The following is a 21,966-nucleotide window of genomic DNA, read 5'->3' on the forward strand; positions in this document are numbered from 1 at the left end:
TTATTAATTCTTTATTTTATTTCTTGCCATTTAGAGTCTTGTTAAGGAAGTCAAGACCCAATCCAACATGAAGATTGGGGCCTGCTTTTTATTCTGTTAAGTACAGTGTCTCTGGTCTAATTCCTAGGTCCTTGATCTACTTTGAGTTTTGTGCAAGGTGAGAGGTCGTGGTTTAATTTCAGTCTGCTACATATGGATTTACACTTTCCCCAGCACCATTTGTTGAAGAGGCTATCGTTTAGCTAATGTATGTTTTCGGCACCTTTGTCAAGAATGAGATAACTACATTTATGTGGGTTTTTCTCTGTATCTTCTATTTTGTACCATTGGTCTACATGTCTGTTTTGGTGCCAATAGCATGCCATTTTTGTTACTACAGATCTGTAGTATAGTTTAAGGTTTGCTATTGTGATGTCTCCTACTTCACTCTTCTTGCTAAGGATTGCTTTGTCAATAAGGATTTCTCTGTGTCTATTTTTCCAAATGAATTTCATGATGACTTTTTCTATTTCTATGAGGAATGTTATTGGGATTTTAATTGGAATCGTATTAAATCTGTATAAGGCTTTTGGTAGTGTGGCCATTTTGACAATATTTATTCCACGAGGGAGGAATTGGAAATCAGGTACCTGCTCAAAAGGTGACCGATCCGATAGCCACGCCCACCCCAAATGGTGAGGAATGCTTTCCAAGATGTAGTTGGTGTGCTTCCAGAGCCGGGGTGTCTGGTGATGTCAGGGGAACCGATGGCCTTGTGCTGTGGGGAGGTAGCCTGAGTGACCTGCGGGGGAGGGGAGCGGAGTCTCAGCGGTCTGCAGATGTGTTGGTAGGTGGTTTTGCTAAGGCTCTGGCGGCGTCTTAAGTGAACTGGAACTTTGGCTTTGGGTCCTACTGGGAGACTGAGGCTCGGAGCCCTGCGCGGGGTCACAGCGCTGGTCATTTCTGTAGAGAGAAGCTGTACAGGGGCCTCTAACACTCTCAGAGATGCAGAATTCCTACTGGAGAGATCTGGATCACAGAGCAACACAGAGGCTGCTTCCCTCTGGTCCGCCATCTTGAAACTCTTTTCAATTTCTTTAGTTTTCATTGTATAGGTCTTTCATCTCTTTTGTTAAATTTATTCCCAAATATTTCATTTTTGAGGCTATTGTGAATGGGATAGTTTTCCTAATTTCTCTTTCAGAGGGTTCATCACTAATATATAGAAATGCATTGGATTTATGGATATTGATTTTATATCCTGTGACATTGCTGAATTTGTTAATATTAGAAGTTTTCTGGTGGAGTTTTTTTGCATCCTCTATGTGTAGAATCACGTCATCAGCAAATAGGGATAGTTTGAGTTCTTCTTCCCCTATTCCTATCCCTTTAATTTCTTTCATCTACAGCTCTGTCGTGCAGTCTAAGCTGTAGTGGAGTTTAGACAGCAGTATAGTTTAAACTCTGGCTAGAGTTTCAGGGACTATGTAGAGTAGAAGGTGAGAGAGGGCATCCTTGTCCTGTTCCAGTTCTGAGAGGAAACGCTTCCAATCAGAAATGCACTTTGAGGATGAAGAGGTCCTAGTTCCTCTGCTTTCTCCCCCCACAGCCCAGGTGGGATGTCTCTTGGGAAGGTGGGGGTCCTCTCCCAAGGCTGCCCCACCTGGCAGATGGCCTAGTTCCCCTGCAGAGGCCACATCGGGGATGGGGCGAGTAGCCACCCAGCGGGCTCATGGCCAGTGCCAGGCGAGGTAGGTGTGGGCAGCCTAAGGTCCTCAGCAGCTGCCTGGATATTGCCACCTCCCACCTGCTGCTTCCTGAACAGGCCGCTCAGCCTGGACCAAGACCCAGGGCCTGGAGCAGCCACTGCAGAGGCCATTCCAGCCTCTCGTCGCCCTTCCACTCTGAGGCTCACTGCCCTGCGCCCTCGCTGCCGCCCCGGCCTGGAGCTCTTCACTGTAGCCACCGGACTCCCCACATGGTCGCCAGATGCCACTGCAGCAGGATTCCTGTTACCCCAGCAAGATGAAGATGCTCACCACAGGACGCCTCTGTGTCCTCAGCCCCGATTCTGGACTCTACTGGTGCCGCCGCCACAGTCCAGCAACCAAACTCTCAAACCCCAGCTGGACTGTGGTGCTGCCCACCAAGGGCCCAAGGTCAATGCCCTTCACCCCCTGCCGTGATGCCTGACTCCAGTGCCCCATGCCCGATCCCGGATGAAGCTGCATGTTGCTGCCGCCACCACCAGACTCCATCATGGACGCAAGACAGCGATACTCGGCACTGGATGCCCACTTCACCCACTGCAGCCAGACTCCTGTGGCACTGCAGGACAGAAATGATCATGGCAACATCCCTCTGTTGTCACCACAGCTGCTTCTGGACTCTTCTGCTGCCACCGCCACTCTGATTGTGCAGCAAGGGATCTCCCAAACTGCAGCTGGATGCCAACACCTCAGCTGTTGCCACCCCCACGCCAACTCTCAACTCTGGACCTCCCTCACCTGATGCCCTACGCCTGAAGCAGCTACATGTTGCTACTGTTGCCACCAGATGCTACCACTCCATGATGCCCCTTCAGCGACTCCATCCCAAAGATGCTGCTGTGCTGCCCAACACCACAGAAGCTGGGAAGTTGAGCAGTCTCCATCCCAGTCGCCTCATCAGTGCCCACCGCTTGCCGCCTGCCTTTCCTCCCCCAGGACCTCCCACCAGTCCTTCTGGGCCCTTGAGCAGGAGTTGTGCTAACTCAGGGAACTCATCCAAGGAAAACAAGTGAGTACTTTAAACAAAGGTTGCAGTCCTCAGAGCAGGCAGTGGGCGGGGCTAGGTGGGTCCAGCCTGCTGGTGAGGGGGCAGGGGTGGAGCCTCTGGCCTCCTCTGGACCTTGACCCTGTGGGGCAAGCTGGAGAGGGATCTCTGGCTGCTCTGGGAGCCCAGCCTGGAAGCAGCTTCCTACCTCACCCTCACACTCCTCTCTGAAGGGGACTCTGCATTCCAGAGAAAGCCATCTGGGCTCTTGGGCTCTGGGCAGTGGTATGAGCCAGACTGGACAGACTCCACCCACCTGGACTTGGGGAAAAGCCCCCTCTTGGGAAAATACCCTCCTAGATCTACCAAACTTAGCCTGACATTGGCTTCTTCCATGAGATTATCAAGAAAGGAAAAATAAGTTACCTAGTTTTGTCTTGCAAAGGGGGGTAGTGTGGGGAGAGGCAAAGGCATCAGAGTTGGTAGAGCTGAATTCACATCCCTTTTAACTGGGTGACCTTGTCCAAGGTCCAGAACTAGGTACAACCTTGGTTTTGCATCTGGTAAAACAAAGATGGTGAGGATGATAAGCTATCACCATCTGTCGTAGCTGGAGACCTAATGCGTGGTTCATAAATCTGACTATTCCAATAACTTAAGAAAATGACAAAGAAGGCACACAACCACACAGAAGTACCTTTTCAATAATCTGGGGGTGCAAAGACATAGAGCCACTGGAATTCTTTATTCTTACATAGGAGACACACAAGGGGAGTTTCCATAGAACATTTTATCCCCCAAAGGGCAAAGGGGTCGGAATACAAGGAACAGATGAGTGTAACTCAACCCCAGTGGGTGATGCCTACACCTGGAGCCATGCCTTGCTATCTGAGCTGGGGTGACGCCCACATTACTGCAACCTGGCACTGCCCTGCCAGACTGAATGCAATAAGTTTTCAGAACCCGGTGCATCAGGACTTAAAGGCGTCCGCATCCAAGGCAGCTCCCGACAATAAGCCATGGGCAAATCAAGTTGTTCTGCACTACCTCACCTTGGGAGCCAGGTGAACATATTTCCATGCAGAAATATATTCTCAGACTAAAGGTGACACACCTACAAGTGCACCTTTGGATGACAACTGACCTGTGAGGTAGGGAGTTGAAATTTACATCATGTTTTTAGATGAAATAATAATATATGGAAGATCATAAACCAAAGCATGAAATGTTGGGTCCGGCTCATGGAATTAAAAGCTGTTTTCAAATTTGTTTAAAGTTACATTGAGATAAATCTATGTAGTTCAAACCTTCCAGGATATCCCCCACCTCTGCTGCACACACAGGGAGCAGTGTCCACAATTTTTTTACTCCTCTTTACAGTATCACCAAAGGTATGTATGTATGTGTGTGTGTGTGTGTGTGTGTGTGTGTGTGTGTGTACACACACACACACACATATATACTTGCACACATATACGTAGTGTATTATGTAATATTTTGTTCTTTTTGGTTTGTTTTTAGACTGTCTGAAATAGAATCTCATATACATTCTTTTGCTCCCCTTCAGCTGACCATCAGGAAGAAGGAAACACCAGAGAAGCTTGAGGATCAGAAGGACACCAGCCCTGCTCTGGTCACTCTGGAAGCTGGGTAGCCTGCACACACCAAAGCTTGAGGAAACAGCAGCCCTGCTTCAGCCTCTTGAGGGCTGGCTGATCAATGCAAGGAGGAAAATAAACTAAGCAACAGGACAAATGGACTGTTTCATCCTGTAAGAGGGCTCTCATACTGTGGTGCATTGCCACCCCTTACTTCTGTCATATATACAGTCCTCTCCTTGGTCTTTCCTACAGGACTGACAACAAGGAGACACATAGCTAACCCATAATGGGGGGAGGGGCAAGGGAAGATTGCAGGGACTTTGGATTTGGCAGAGAGGAGTGTGGGAGGGGAGGGGATATGGGAGTGGGAAGGATGGTGGAATGAGGTGGATTCTATTAATCTATGTACATGTATGATTGCAGGAATGGGGTGACTGTGCATTGTGTCTAACCAGAGAAATGAAAAGTTGCCTCCATTTGTGTTTAATAGTCAAAATGCATTCTGCTGTTATATATAACTAATTGAAAAAAATTCATAAAGGTCTAAGGCTTAAAAGGAAGTTTAGACACTTTAGTGGTCATAAAAATATGTACACTTTTCTTATATAAAATTTAAACTTATTAATTAAATTGAAAAAAAAAACAGCTAGCACATGTACTAGTTCAAACCTGAAAGGCCATTAAGGCTTGGGAACCAAGCTCACTATTTGGAGGATGTTTTTTCTATTCTTGGTGGATTCAAAAGTTTAATTGACATAGTATGGATTATGCTATTGTTTATTGCTTTCATGTTTGTCTCCCCTTTACAGTGAAACTATTGGGTCAACTATAGAAGCAGCTGTTAGAGAGAGAGGAGAGAGAGAGAGAGAGAGAGAGAGAGAGAGAGAGAGAGAGAGAGAGAGGGAGGCGCGGGGAGGGAAACACAGAGGGAGAAATTAAGATTATGGCATTATATAAAATTGTAAGCTGATGTTTTTTGATTTAAAGGGTTAAATAATGAGCATTAAAGGGTTAAATAATGAGCATCAGAGGGGGTAACGATGTATCACAAATACTCCAAATGATGTAGTGTCCAAAAGATCCCCACCGTAATTGTAATATATAAGCCTTTCTCCTAGTAAACAAGATTTTTTTTTAAATCAACAGGATTTCTAGAGCTCATTGTGGTTTAGCTCCTCTTTATTGTAAAGGTCAGGTTTCTCTTTCTTGTAAAAGTTAGGTCTGCAGGGCTGGGGTTGTGGCTCAGTGGTAGAACACTTACCTAGCAGGTGTGAGGCACTGGGTTTGATTCTTACACCACATAAAAATAAAATAAGGTATTGTGCCCATCTACAACTAAAAAAAAAAAAAGTTATGTCAGCAATCAAACTTGTTGATGTACAAAAGTTACTCTTTCTCTTTTCTTAGTAAAATCTTGTGAAACCTCTGTCCAACCTAAGAACATGGAAGGAAAAAGTAACTATTATGTTAACCATTATATTGTATAGCCACTCACTGAATAGAAATCCCAGAGAACTTCCATACCTGGAGTCCAGGGATTTTTTGGCATTAGCCCCTCTGGATTACACCAGCTTAAATAAACCTTGTTCCTGCACATTTCTCAAGTGTCCAGCCTCCTCTGTCCTACATCAATACCTGCTTGAAATGCTAGAATGTCCCCATTCTTGAAGGACACACAGAGACAGTCTCTCTGACTCTGTCACAGTATGAATTCTATCCAAAAATATTAATCACAAAAAACTAAAGGGAGATTACACTATAGTGACCTCCCGGGGGGGGCGGAGATTCAGTGTTGCATGATGAAACTTGTATACATATATTGAATTGCTATGATATACCCTGTAAAGATATAGAAATGATACATCTGAATAAACATGTTTTGCGAGAAATTGAATGTCATGTTTGCATTTGGGTTTTTTCTAATATTATGCTGTAATAATATTTAATGATGTGACTATATTTTTTTAAATCTGAAAAAAATCAGAATTTTGTACAGTAACATTGTTAGTAAAGGGGATATTTTGGTGGTTAGAATTTATGCTTTCCTGTTGTTAAAGCTAACATGTTGAATTAAAGCTTTGCAGCAGACACCAACTCCATTAGAACCTCAGTCTGGTGAAGCCACAGCGTGGTGCCTGACCAGGGAAGTGCCCATGTGTGCCTGGTTCTTTGCCACCCAGTAGATAGGAGCCCTGACCCAGGGGGTGGGACCTGCATTCCTGTCCCCTTACTTTCTCATGTTGGGGCACCTTGACTGCTGTGCTCTGCTTTAATCTCTCATCTGTGAGAATATTTGTCCAATGTGCCATGGGGCTGTTGAAGATCAGTGATGAAATTTATGAAGTTTAACTAAGTCTGGCTGGTCTATAGCTGAGGAGTGGGGCACCCTGCCAAAGCTGCCTATGTGACTGCCCTCTACCTGCTTTCCTGTGTGGTCCCTGTGGAAGGCAGGGGCACTCCTGTTCATCTGCCATGCAGCCTGCCAGTTTCAAAGGGTGGGAGATGTTAAGTAGCAGTGAATTGTGAGAAATGAAATGCAAACCAATATCAGGGCAAGGTCATGGGTTGTCCTTAAGTTACTTTTAAGGTTTTCTTTAAATTAATTTTAAGGCAAGTGGGTACTCAGATAATGCAGGAAAACAACAAGTATACAAATAAAGAGAACAAAAGGAGCCAAATAGGAATTTCTTAACTCTTGACAGGGTCAGTTGAGGTCATTGAAAAGCTAGAATTGATGGCCACAGCTGTCCCAATTCTCACATTAACATAGGATTGACTTGTAAGTAACACTCCCCTCCCTAGGTGGACACCATGACAGTTTTGGAAAGGACCAACTAGGGCCCAAAACTCTACCACCTGACATGAAGGAGTTGAACCCTGATTGGCAAAGAGTGCTGAAGGTGGGCCCCAGTTCTCAGGGCACCCCGAAAACACCAATCCGTTTGGAGACAGCACTGTTCCATTTGTCGTTCTTGGCTGGGAGAGGACCCACTCTCTCAGGAGTGCTCTTTGTTTGAGCCTTACTCTACTTTTACTTATAATGAAGCTCTCCTGCATGGCTTTTTGAGTCTGTAATTTTTCTTTCTTTGGAACACAAGCACTGAGGTGTGGAGCTTCCACTCCCCACTCTCCTGGAGTCCCTTGTCAACCCTAGCGACCTGCATCTTGGTATACCATTTCAGTAAGAAGAGTCTCTTATTTGGAGCTAAAGTTTTATGGCAATAAACAAGGCATCCTATGAGTCCATGAGTGGTGATAGTAGCAGAAGCTTTATGAATAGGGAAAGAACATTTACATTTGGAATGTGTATTTACTCCTGTGAACCACCATGTTTCTGCTAGTGTTTGTGAGCAACTCTACTATCTCCAGGACTCTGTGTCAGCTTGTTATCAGTAGGAGGAACATGCACCAGTGGAGTAGCTAGGTCAATCCAGGTAGGAAGGAGCCCATGTTCTGCCCAGGCATACACTCCCTTTCGGAAATGTGGGGTGATAACAGGATTCCAGAATGTGGGTCCCCAGTTCTAGACCATACTTCCAATGGGAACTTAAAAATCTCTTCACACAGAAATCACTAGGCTCAAATGGTTTCACCAGCAAGTTTTATCAAACGTCTAAGGAGCAAATAATTTCATTCTTACATAAAATCCCCCAGGGTACTGAAAAAGGACATTCCTTATTTCACATGAACATTAGGCCAATCTAATAAACATGGGTGCAAAATTCTTCACTAAACATTATCAAATCAAGTGCGGTGTAGCAAATGTGTATTTTATAATCTGTCCCAGTAATGCTATACATAATTCTATCAAGGGGGGAAAACATACATACATACATTTATCCTAGAATGAAAGGTTTAATATGTGAAAATCAATGTGATTCCCCACCTCAATAGAGTAAAGGAAGAACATGATATGATTTTCTCACTAGAGGCAGAAAAGCACTTCATGCTAAGTGACATGCAGGGCATTAGAATAAAGAGCAACTTCCCTTTTCTGTTCCAGAGCAGTTTCAAAAGTGCTAACCACTCTTTTGTAAGGCTGGTGGATATTTTAGGGATGCAGGTTGGGCAGTATGAAGGGTTCATTCTTACAAATCCATACTAAATCAATATCACTTTGACATCTGTTTAAATCTGTTCACATAACTTGGAGGGAATCTGGTGATGTAACAAAATGTAGAAAAAAGAAATGCTCCTGAGGGCTCAGATTGGCCTCAGGAGGAGAGTGGAAAGGAGAGGGGGAGCTAGTCCTGGGTAGGCATCGGCATCCACATTTTAAACTGCTACAGCCCATCAGTCCCCCTGACTGTCTTCAGCCTTGGCCTTTGGACAGAGCCAGCCCAGCAGCATGGGCAGGTGGGCAGGTCGGCAGGGCACTGAGGCCAGGAGAATCTTCTCGAAGAAGAGGAACTTAGTCACAGGTCTCCATGGACAGGAGCAAGGCAGAGAAGAACCAAGACAGTTTCTTCTCCAAATGCAAATCCCAGCAGCCTCTTCCTCTCAGGCTTCTCAGACCAGATCTTAATTGGAATCCTCTCTTTGCTGAATCCGTGGGATCCCACAGACTTCATCTGGGGCAGGCTGCAAGCTGGGCGGAGGCATAAATCTGAGCCCCAGGACACACATTGGTACTAATTCCTGGGCAGGGATGGCAGTGTCCCCTCTGTCACTCAAGGAAGGACTATGGTCCCCGTGGGGCAACAAGTTCCAGACAGGAGTGGGGCCTCTGTAAGCTCTTTACACATCAACTTTGCTCAATCTATCTTAACCCTGAATTAAAGAATATATTTAACTCCTTCAAAAAGGGAAATTCTCTTCTAAGTACCTGGAGAGGACCAGGGAGGCTGTGGTATTTGGTCCAGCGAGACTGTTGGCTTCATGTGACCTGAGCTACACAGAATCCTGCCCCGGGTTTCACTGGGGCCATAGGATGGAAGTGAAGATGTCTAAGGCCAGAAGAAACCCTAACATATATTTCCTAAGTAACAGAGTGTGTAAGTTGTTTTTCCAGAATCCACTTAAAGAAAATTTATAACCAGCTATTCAAAAATGGACCTCTGCAGAAAAGCCAGCCCCATCAGCCAGTGACTTTTTTGAGGTTTAAAGCGTAACCTCCCTGCCACCCCACAGAACTTGATAACTACCTGGAAAAGAAATATACAACCTGTGAAGGGGCAGGATGACCAGCTAGGCCTGTGCCCCAAACTCTAACATTTCCCCTTCTCACCACCCAGCCAACAAACACCTTCTCCCTTTCTATAAATTGCACTAATCCCAACTGATCCCAGAGGCAGATCTGAACTTACTGCTCTGACTTCTTGCTGGCTGACCGACCTCACAATCAGCCTCATTCTTTTTGCAAAAACCGATGCCATGGTATTGGCCTCTATGTGCCTCTGTAGCGAGCCTTTGGGCTGGCATCATTAGGAACACCCTCCAGTGCCCCAGGGATAAGATTGCCTCTCTGCTCCCAAGATTCCAACAGGTGGTGTGTTGGGGCAAAGGAGATTAAGTGCTCAGGAAACGGTCCCAGCTCCTTGTCCCTCCTCAAAGCCCTAGCTTCTCCCCAGCCACCAGGGTCTGGTCAGGTTCTGAATTTGCCAGACACTGGGAGAATAGGAGGAGGGGGAAATCCCTTCCATCAGTTCTGTAGCTTCCAGAGCTTTCCTCTCCAGCCCGGGAATCTGTATGTGCCATGGTAGCTTCCACTGACACTCTGGGCTGTGAAGGCCTGGGGACACTGGGACAGAGAGGACTAGGATGCTCGGCAAGAGGTTTGGGGCAGATGTCCTACCTGCATGGGTCAGAATCAGTCAAAAGGAACCAGGATCCAGACCTAGGCATTTTGAGGTGACGCCAAGGCAGGAGCTGATCAAAATTCTGCTTAGGGAAGTCCTGAGGCTAGGGGTTGTTCTGTCAGGACTTGTGTTCTGAGACCCCATGGGTTCCTTGTAGCTGTGGGCTCTTGGATTCCTGCAGGAGTACTCTAATTTTAGGAGCCAGAGAAGACAACTGAATTCAATTTCTGGGTGCATAGGTGCAGCCTAAATCCTTTCCCAGACCTAATATAATAGTACTCTGAGTACATAGGACCGACTGTGGACATGGCTGCAAGGGTCTGCGTGAGGACACAGAATTGTCACTCCAAGTACAAGAAAGCTGTGCTCCAGATGACAGTGCATGCATCCTTAGCTTGAAACTTTAGGCTGCCCTCTGTGATAGCTTTGGAACACACAGAAAGCACCATGACTACCCCGCAGCCCTGTGTGCCCCAGCACACCTGAACTAGACCTCCTGCAGTTTGGTCCCCCCTTGGTTGACCCATGACTGTTTGAAAAGCAGTTTTTCTTTCTGTTATAGGTGTGGGAAATTATTTCAGATAATGCAGCAGCTGCTGGGCTGCATACCCCACTGTGAGGAAAAAGGGTCTAGAACAGTTCCTCTCCCCTAAAAATGGTTGGATCCCAAATCTACGGACTCAGAATCTGCATCGCAACAAGATCTCTCCGGATGACTGATATGCACTCTTGAGAAGGGCTGGCTAGGTGCAGCCTTTCCTGGATCCATGCTGTTAACCTGGTGTACACCTGGGTGGGGGAAATATCAAATTTGACCGAGTCAAAATGGCGTCACTTGTGTCAACCCTAACAACAGAAACAAAAAGTAAATGCAGCTGGAAGATTTCGAAGGAAGCCTTCTTATGCGTGTTTGTCTGGTAGTAACCACCGCAGAACACTCTGCCAGAACCTGAGACCTGACGAGGCCACCACAACCTCATTCGAAAAGTACTTCTGCCAGGATGCCTGCTCAGCTACCATCTGTGCCACCTCAGACTGGAGCTGTCCTTGTTATTAATCATTTGTGATCAAAGATTATTATTTCAAAATGTTTGATATAATCCTCATTTTGTATTTAAAAACTTCACCTTCCCTCAACCTCTTTGAAGATGCCCATAGTTTGCCATGGTACAAGTACTCCCACTGCTATACTTTGTTATTCCGAAATAAATCTTATTTTTCTTTTTTCTTTTTGGTACCAGGCATTGAACTCAGGGACACTTGACCACTGAGCCACATCCCCAACGTTATTTTGTATTTAGAGAGAGGGTTTCACTGAGTTACTTAGCAATTCGCTTTTGCTGAGGCTGACTTTGAACTCATGATCCGCCTGCCTCAGCCTCCTGAGCTGCTGGGATTACAGGTATGCGCCACCACACCAGGCCCCTACAACAAAATCATGATTCTTTGAGAATCTTTCTGTCTCTGATTTCTATAAGATTGATACTGGTTTTGAATGATACTCTTCAATGTTCTCCATAAATTTAGGTGGTTGCTCCTTTCCCAGAAAGCACCTGAGGCCCAGACAGAAGGGCACCATCTAGGGACCCACCTGCATGGGTCCTTTCAGGGCAGCCTCACCATCAGGGGTTGGCTTGCAGGCACAGTTCCAATGCCACAACTATTATGTGAAAATTCATTTTTTTTTCTCTTTTACTTCTAGATCCTCAAGCTAGGCAGGGTGACCAGAGGAAGGTAAAGAGAAGTCCCCCCCTCCAGGTCTCACAAAGCAACAGTAACTGCATGTACACGGGAAAGGATTTCCCCTATTTTAGGGTCTTTCAGGTGGAGTTACTTTCTGTTGGGTACACCAATCAACTCTGATGGCAAAGAAAGCTGAGCTGTATAGCACAAAGCTGGAATTAAAACAGAGCTCTACAGAGGGACTTCTTATCTATCTTGGTCACCCTAGGCAGCAGTCGGCTATGGAACTTTCCATTAGTCCGTAGAAGCCAAGGCCTAATCACTTGGACCAAAGCCATAATAAAAAGCCCATCCTACATATGGTAGTATACATTTTAAGGTAACGAGGATAAAAGTTCCAGTGAACATGTGGAGGAAATTTAGAAACTGCCTCTCACTAGTCTCCCCAGCTCAGCTAGAAGCCTCCTCACCAATATATGTCTTAATTGTTGTATCCTCTGGGATCACTCAGGCATTATGGATAGTGCATAGTCCCAAAGAAAGTAACACATAGCAGCCCCATTTCAGCAATCTTACTGAGTTTGGGGTTCCTTCTTCTGAAACAATGCTTCTCAAATTCTAATGTGTAATGTGCATATGCATTATATGGCAATCTTACTAACATTCTGATCCAGAACATCTGGTGGTGGAGTGCTTGCCTGGCATGGGTGAGGCCCTGGGATTAATCCTCAGCACTGCATATAACTAACTAAATGAATAAACAGATAAATAAATAAAATATCCATCAATAACTAAAAACATTTAAAAATGAGAAGAAGGTCTGGATTTTGCCTTGAGATGCTGCAATTTAACGTCTCTCCTAGTGATGCAGATGCTGCTGGTCCACAGGCTGCATTTTGAGTAGTGAGGCTCTACCAAGTACCAAGGAATTTACGGCTTTCAAATGTATTAACTACACAGTCTGAGGTGAGACCAGGCCTCAATTAGCCAAACCTAGAAAGATGTTAACACTCCCAAGACAACTCACTGAATCCCAGCTGAGTGCCAGTGATTTTAGCCAGACCAAGCCTTGATTTAACCCTCCCTCATTTAAGGTCTTTAGTACACATTGCCATGCTTGTTCCCCAGGGCAACAAGGGGAATGTACAGACTAATGTACAGACTACCTCCTTGCAGATGGCTTTTGCTTCTGCATCTGGGCTACTTGGGATCTAACTTTGCTTATGTCTGCTGGGGATTGAACCTGGGACCCTGGGCATGCTATGCGTGCACTCTACCACTGAGCTATACCCCCAGTCCCCAGGGTCTAACTCTTATTATGAGGTCAGGCTATGAGACATCTGGCCTAAATGTAGAGTCACTCAGTCAATGGAAGGCCATTCCCCTTAGGCACAAGTGTGGCTTCCTATTTAAAGATGTTCAGGGAACCAAAGTTCTCAGCATCTGCCCAAATGTCCTTATTCCAGGTCTCAAGGTCCCACTGCTTCCACATCGGTGTCCTTCCCCTGGAGTTAGAGACCTGGTATTGCTGTAAGTTTAATTGACATTAAACTCAGCAGGATTTACATTCAGGTCCTTGGCTTGGTACTCAGCCCTATCTGCCCTGCGACTAGAGGAGATGAGCGGTTCCTTCAAGACTGACACCAAGGCATTCTGGTTCCATGGAAGTTCTCAGCTGGTTAGTTGCACCTTTGATCTCAATTTGTTTTTCACTGGATTTGTTTCTTAGAGCTCTCAGAAAAAGTCCAAGAATCTTTATAATTTATATTGTTGCCATAGAAACCAAACATCACGGTCACTTGAACTCCAAGAAACTTGCCTTCCATCTTCAGTTCATTCTGATGGTAATTGGTGTGATCTGATGCCACCACATACGTGTGTAAACTGCTAACAAATGATGTAAAAGGAATCTACCAAAGTCATACAGACCTCTTCCCAGAGGGAAGAGGAGAGAAATTGGATGTGAAAGAAGGAAGTGGAATTCCATTTAAGATGCAATGTTTTATGACTTTTATTTTTTTTTAAAAAAAAGTTTGAAGCCAATATGAAAACAGCATTTATAAATTCTATATGGTAAAGATTTATTATGATATGATTGCATTTTCCATTTTTTTTTCAAATTTTGACACACTTCATTCCCAACACAGAACATTATGATAGTGAAGGGTTTATCCAAGGATTCAGGTTGATTGAAAAATGAGAAAGGAATTCATAAAACCACTACAACAAGTAAAATACACATAGCAAAATCACTTCAAAATTACTACATGGTACAGAATCCAAACTCATCAAAAGCAAAAGGTGTCTTTTTCTCCCTCTGGCACCCATTTGTACTTCCCCCAAACACTTCCTAGTCTTTTAGGTATACTTCCAAAGACACTTAATGCATTCACAAGTACAAACATATGTCAATTCTATAAGCATAAGATGGATATTATTGGGCATGTTGCATGTTCACTATACAATATACCTTAAAGATGATCCCACATTAATACATATACAAATCCTCCTTTTATGGCTTCTTAGTATTTGTCATAATCTATTAGGCATTCCAGGTAGATATTTACTATTTTGCTACTGTTTCTAGAAATCAAGTTAAATTCCATACTCCTCTACAGAAGTCATTTTACCCACACTTGAGTATCTATACAGAATAAATTCCCCAAAGAGAAATTGTTAGGTAAAGGGATATATACATTTAAATTTCTGACAACCACTGCCAGATTGTTCTCTACAGAAGTGGTATTAATTTCTAAAAAAATAAGAAGATGCTTTTCTTTCTGTCAAGTAGTATGCTATTATACTTAATTATTTTGTCAATTGGTATTTCTGCCATCATGAATGATTGTCTCCATGTTTAGGAACTATTCTAAATTCCTTTTCCACCTGTCATTTTCTTTGCCCATTTTCTTTTCAGGATCTTAGAATTTTTCTCTTCCATTTATAGGAACATTTTTTGTTTCTGTGTGGTACTGGGGAATGGGACCCAGAGGCACTCTACCCCTGGGCTAGATTCTCCAGCCCTTTTAATTTTTCTTTCTTTCTTTCTTTCTTTCTTTTTTTTTTTTTTTTTTTTGAGAGAGAGAGAGAGAGAGGGAGGGAGAGAGAGAAATTTTTTAATATTTATTTTTTTTTTTAGTTTTCGGCGGACACAACATCTTTGTATGTGGTGCTGAGGATCGAACCCGGGCCACACATATGCCAGGCGAGTGCGCTACCACTTGAGCCACATCCCCAGCCCTTTTAATTTTGAGACATAGTCTCACTGATTTTTCCAGGCTGGCCTTTAACCTGGGATCCTCCTACCTCAGCTTTCTGAGTCACAGGGACTGCAGGCATGTACCACTGCCCCCAGCTTAGGAAGTTTAAAATCAACAAGAAATTAACTATTTGTGACACTTGCTGCTGATATTTCCCCAGTGCATTGCTTCTTGCACTTTTAATGGTATTTTTTTCCTACAAAGATAATTCTACTTGAAATGGTTATTATTTCCTATTCTAGTTACTGGTAGGAGCCACAGACTTTTCCTATACTGAAATTCTAGAGCAAGAGGTTAGTAATAAATTCCAACTTAGCTGTAATTCATTTCATAATCACCTAAGTCCATGTTTTCCTGTGAATGTGTCTGAAAAAATATATTTTTGGGGGTACCAGGGATGGAACTCATGAGCACTTGACCACTGAGATGCATCTCCAGCACTATTTTGTATTTTATTTAGAGACAGGGTCTCATTGAGTTGCTTTGTGCCTCAGTTTGGCTGAGGCTGACTTCAAACTCAAGATCCTCCTGTGTGAGCCTCCTGAGCTGCAGGGATTTCAAGCGGGTGCCACTGCGCCTGGCTGTGTCTAAAATTCTTCAAAGTAAAGTTCTTAATATTGTAACTAGCTGCCAGAAATGAACCAATTGTAGCTTTAAGTTTATACTCTTACAATGAGAAATTTAGGTTTCCTTATTAGGAAATAAAAAGGTCTTACTATTCTTAATAGAAAATTAACTGAATTTTTTAGTTACTGTCTCTGAAAAAAATGTGGATTTATTTGCCTTTAAATATTGGGAGAGTTTCCTAGAGACCCATGACAAATGAGGGCTTCACATTTTGTAGTAGTGGCCTTTCAAAAAATAAGGATATTAAATTTACTCTATAATTTCATTGGTTATTAAATTAAGTGGAAAACAAAATATAACCTTTGAGTTGAGTACATTTGCTGAGGGCCATTACCAAGTAGGAATGACGCATCGAAATTTCCTTGCCAGCGTACCCCATGTTAAATGACTTGTCTTGGAATTTCGCTGTTGACATTGCATATGTGTTTGAGAAAGATGACCCTACTCAAGGACGAGGGTGGATCCAGGATTAGGGTGTATCCTGCAGTTTGAGGAAGTATAGTATCCCGGTCCTTGGGTTTAGGGCGTTCCCAGTTTAAGACCTTGGATTTTAGGGAAGTTCGATGTTGAGGATTATCCCTGCTGGAAATAGGGCGTTCCTGCTACCTGAGCTCCTTTTGAGTTCTCGTGAGATTCAGAGAGCATTTTGGGAAGAAAGCCTCGTGGAGTAGGTGAATTGGGTGGCAGCAGAACTGGGATTGCCCCAGAACGTGTGTAGAGGCCGGTGTGAGTTCAGGAATAAAGAATTGCTGTTTGAATCTACAAAGCTGTGTGGTGGCTCGTGATTCTGTGCCCAGCAAAGACTTCAGCATTTCTCCCCCCTTCTGATTAAACAACAAGCAATGTGGCTTAAGGACCGTGCCTGGTAGGTTGTCCAATTCAACATATGGTTCTTACCCGTCATGGGAAAACTGACCTTTAGGCGTCAGCCTCCTGTCTTAGGTTGAATCCACTGCAATCAGATCAACCCGTCACTGACTATCGGTCCAGCATTTAGCCATGCTTGTGGATAGGCCTATGCACCAGTGGGGGGGTGAGGTTCTTGCCTCACCTCTGTTGGCCCCCAAATTTAGCCTTGGTGCCAGTGGGGGGGTGAGGTTCTTAGCCTCACCTCTGTTGGCCCCCAAATTTTAGACCATTACTAGTAGAAGGGAGGAGGATACAGAAATGCCACGACACCAAGCCAATTGATGGCTCCTTTGGAAAAATTGCGTCACTGGTGACACCATCAGCAAAGATATGCCAGCATTACCACAATTAACATGGGGTGCACTGGCAAGGAAATTGCATCACTGGTGACACCATCAGCAAAGATATGCCAGTAGTACCACAATTCGCTGCACCAGACGATATTTCACAATGCATGCAACTGATATATAGTCCAGGCAAGTTCGGCAGGCAGTTCAAATCGGAGGACTCTATCAATATGTCCATTTCCTCCCAAAGTAAATCAAGTCCTTGATTGAGCATTACTTGTTGAGTTATATTCATTGATGCATCAGTTTATACAGTTTACTCTGATGGCTATCATAGAAGCTGTAGTTTGGTTTTACCTTAGTCTTCACCGGCACTGGGATGGAGATGGGAATTCTGGCAATGATGCTAAAGAGACATTATCCTGAACAGAATTATTAAATATAATGAAAAGGAAAGGTGAAAGTAAACAAACAGATCTGTTAACCACCTTTAAAAACAATCCTTAACAGCTGTTTACCTAAATTAAATTAAACCATTTAAATCACTGATGTGATTCTGCAATCTGCATTTGGGGTAAAAATGGGAGTTCATAACCCACTTGAATCTAATGTATGAAATATGATATGTCAAGAGCTTTGTAAGGTTTTGAACAACCAATAAAAAAAAAGATAGGGCAAAAAAAAAAGAAGTCAGGTGACTCCTTGATTCATTCCTGACTGAGACATAAAATAATGCACTCACCCACTCCCAGGGGCAAGTGGGCACGTGAAGAACTGAGGCCCTGGGAAGCACATTCCTGCCAGAGCCTTGAATGGCCACAGCAGGCAGCTGAGAGACTCCCCTGCAGGGGGCATGGTGATGTGGTTCGTTCTATCCAGCACGCAGGGCAAGAGGCCCCTTGCACTAGGTCCCAAGAACATGAGGATGTATTATGTATGACTTCAAAAAATACGGGGGCTCCCAGGAGCGACCCCTAAGCCTGAGCTCTCCCATCTGCCCCGATATGCAGCTATGGGGTTGGATTCAGCAGACCCAGGTTCACATGTCAGTTCTTCAAACCCTGACCACTGAGTAGCAGCATCTCTGTTCCACGTGGTTTCAGTATCACGTGTGAACGGTTGTGTAAAGGCATGGAGGTGGGGGGATCACATTTGGGTGCTCAATAGATACTTGATGAATTTGGAATTAGTTAAACTCCAGTCTGGTTGCTCCCCTGCCCATTGAGAGCACAGAGGACATTTCTAGGAATGTCACCAGGTACCATGCGACGTTCTCTTCATCTACACTCTTACCACCTGGGAGATGTGTCCCATCATCCTGATGTTCCAAATGGGCACCTGGCACTTAGGGAGGGTGGGCTATCTACCAGGCTCTCACGTGCAAGAAAATCTCAAGGTCAGAAATACATACAGTTAAGTCTCCAAGACAAGTTTACATTATCCAATTACGTTGTCATCTCCTGAATGACTCCTGGTCACTGTCCTTCTTCTAAACTCACTCTGCCTTGCTCCCAGGTCTATGGTGGAGAAGCATTAAGATACGAGAGACCACAGAGATGGTCTGAACCAGTCCCCCTCTACAGGTGGGGACACTGAGGGCCAGGACATCCACTGCTCAAAGGCACCCGTGACTCGTGGGGGCCAGCCCCATGCTCTCTCCTTGGGAGGCTTAGTCCTCCTCCTGCTCAGCTTCCCCTTTATCAGATCAGGTGTCAGAGGCACGTCATGGTCAGGGGGGCACCACTGCATGTTCCTTTGAGCTGTGCAGCTGGTCCACTGCACCCACTTTCTTTTTCCACATCTAAGACATCAGATTGCAAAGAAATTAATATTTCCATAAAAAGTAGAAATAAATCTTTTTTTCTAAAGGGAGTGGGGAGGCAAAGCTCCAGGACTTGAGAATGAAAACAGTAGTACATTGTTTTTGTGCTGCGTTGTGAGCTAGGTCCTTTCCCACCCAGGCCCAGTGCCTTCCCCTCTCCCTGAGTCGGCTGTCTGTCTGGCTGGGGGCTTCGGCTTTCCGTGCTTCCTGCTGCCCCAACTAGTCATCCTCTGGCAGGTCCTGGGCCCTGCTCCCTGGGCCAGAAACCTTCTACTGTTCATTCCACCTCCCGCTCATTCTTTATTCTCCTGGTATTATTTCTCACCTCCCATCCAAGGCTCTAGAGTGTTCGGTTCTATTTTGAGATTGTGCTACATTGTGGAGCAAGGAACTTTCCAGAGCTCGAGACAGCAGGGTTTCAAAGCCAATCCTTCCACTGACCAAGGACGAGTTGTGTGACTCTGAGCAACTCGGTCTCTGGACCTGTGAGATGGGGAAGTAACACCCCTTTGAGAAGCCTCAAATAGTGTCTTTCAAGGGTTTTCACAGCAGTTGGTTGCTTTTCTTCTAGCAGGAGATTATCCCAGATCTCATACTCCTGCTAAGCCCGGCCACAGAGCTCACCCCCTCCTTGACTCCCAGGATGCCACTTGGATGGCTTCACTTCAAGGCCATCTTTCTGTGATCTGTTTTGGTATGCGCAGCACCACACTGTCCCTACATGTGGCAGACTGACACTGTGCAGCCCGAGTATCCTGTACCACCTCTGTCTGCAGGCAGACCGGGCATGCCTCCAAGGTCATGATAAATTTCAGGGTACAATCATTCAGTACTATATATTCACGAAAAAGAAGCCAGGCCCCAGAAGGGAGAACAATCGATAGGGAGGAAGAGAAATGTGCTCTTAGGAGACATGGGACATGGGTCCAACTTTCTGCTCCATCACTAACCAGCTTGTCTCCCTGGGCAAGACCTGTAGGTTGTCTCTATTCAATTGTAGGAAGTACAAATGCCTCAGCTTATGGTGGGGAAACATCCAGTAAACCCACCTTAAGCTGGAAATATCCCAAGTCGATAGAACGTGGAATCCATCTGACCTCCCGAACCCCCTAGCTCAGCAGCACCACACACCGTAGAGAGCCAGTTAATACCCCTGAGATCACATGGCAGACTGGGGGCCATGGCTCACTGATGGCACCCAGCATCATGAAAGAGGCTAGCACCATATATCCCCAGCCCAGGAAAAGATCCAATGCAAAACACACTCTCCCCTTTTGCACCATTGTAAAGTTGAAAAATCACGAGCTAAATCATTGTCCATTGAGGACCGTCTTCTGTAGAAACTCCTCTGGTCTTTGCCCGACTTCCACAAATATGAATGAAGCCTCGGGGCTCTAGAGACACAAAAGTGAGTAGAAACAGGCACAGTCCCTCCTTGGTGGCACTCTGGGACTCGTTGGGGCAGAGGTGTGTTCTTCAGATAAGCAAACGTAGGGGTTCAGGTTCAGCCCTGCAGAGGGCGCTAGAGTAGGGGTCTGAGCTAGGCGAAGAGGGCAGGATGCATTTCTCTGAAGCTGTGACTGAATAGAGATCTGAAGGCCAAAGGAGCCATCAGTCCCTGGCTAATAGAACATGGAATTCCAGGCTGAGGACAGGGTTAGTGCAAAGCCTCAGTAGGTGGGGACAAGGGTGTCAGGGGGACTGGAAGAAGGCATGTGCAACTCTGGTGGAGGGTGGGAACTCTGGCTGGGAGATGGGCTGAGAGGAAGACTGGAAGGGCCGGGAGACACAGGGCCTGGTGGGCCTTTTAGGCCTTGTTAAGGATCAGTGGTCTCCCAAGAGCAGTGGGAACACCTCAAAAAAGAGGAGAGGGATACTCACTAACTGTTGGAAGAATGAATGAATCCATGAACCCCCTACCTCCCCATCACTTATCAGATGAAGTTGTTCATCATTTAGCAGCTGTTTGAACACACAGGACATAGCAGAGGGCATTTTGATAGACTAAGAGGTTGGGGAGAAGCCAGATGGTGAGGTACCGTCTTAAAGTTCAAGTCTAGACATTGTCACAGGAGTGTCCTGGGACCTCTGGGTGACCTCAGAGCACTGGACACCTGGCATTAGAGGGAGGCTCATGGCAAATATCCTAAGGAAGAAAGGGGAATGGATTGGTGTCTTTACCACCAAACACTTGGTCTCCTTCATGACTAAATTATGAATTCATTATGGGTAGAGGATAGAAAACCTAGTGATCCCTTGAGGGCTTTACTGAGCTGGTCAAATTCTCTAAACCGGCGAGAAGAGCCCATTTTCTGACAAATTAAAATGCATGTGTCCATCACTGAAATTCAATTCACCCCTTGTGGTTCATAAAGGAATATTTTCCTGTCAACCTAACCTGACTTTCTGCCACCTTAGGGATTAAATCCAGGTCTGTCTGGCCACAGCAGTGAAGAGCATGGAGCAGTTCTTGCTGCTGTATCATGGACAAGTTGTGTAAAACATCTGACGGTGGTTTTCTGCTTCTGTAAAATGCTAATGATACCCATCTCACTAGATTAAATGAGAAAATGTACCTACTGGGTTTAGCATAGTGTCTGCTACCTGTGGCACCTGCTATTATATTGACAATTGTTCTCTATATGAGAGATAAGTACAAAGCTTCTCTAAGAACCAGGAAGGTAATATAATCAAATATCAGGGCAGTAAGATGCAATAGAGATGGATGGGGACTGTGGCAAATGGGATAATCTTTATCTCTCCAAAGAAGGCAGCCAGCTCCTCAGCTTCAGTCATTGGCTGCTGATAACTCAGCCCAGGAACTCATAACAAGTGTTGTCTGATTTTTTTTCCAGACTTGCTAAAAATCCTAATGTATAATATTGGTATCTAATACAAATTTAAAAATCCAAGCAAGTGGAGTTGAGGGCAGTTAAAACAAAGCTTCACAAAGACCAAGGTGTTCTGGAAGGTTAAATCCGTTGGCAGACAGGACTCTAAAAGCAAAGCACAGGGAAGGTCATGAAGTCAGGTCCAAAGGAAGTTCTCAAATGGGTCCTGTGAAATGGCAGCACTGTTAGAACATACATGCACCAAACCCTCCCGGGGAGGGCTTTGAAGACGACCACAGTCCTTTATGTGGCAGTTACTCAAAAGCACCTGCAGCCTTGCACAACCAGGCTCAGGAAGTGGCTGCCCTGGGAGTCAGAAGCTGTTTTCTGGAGCTGCTCTTAGGGACGGCAATAC

This window comes from Spermophilus citellus (genome assembly GCF_964194105.1).
Source record: "Spermophilus citellus genome assembly, chromosome: 9".
Classification (NCBI taxonomy): domain Eukaryota; kingdom Metazoa; phylum Chordata; class Mammalia; order Rodentia; family Sciuridae; genus Spermophilus; species Spermophilus citellus.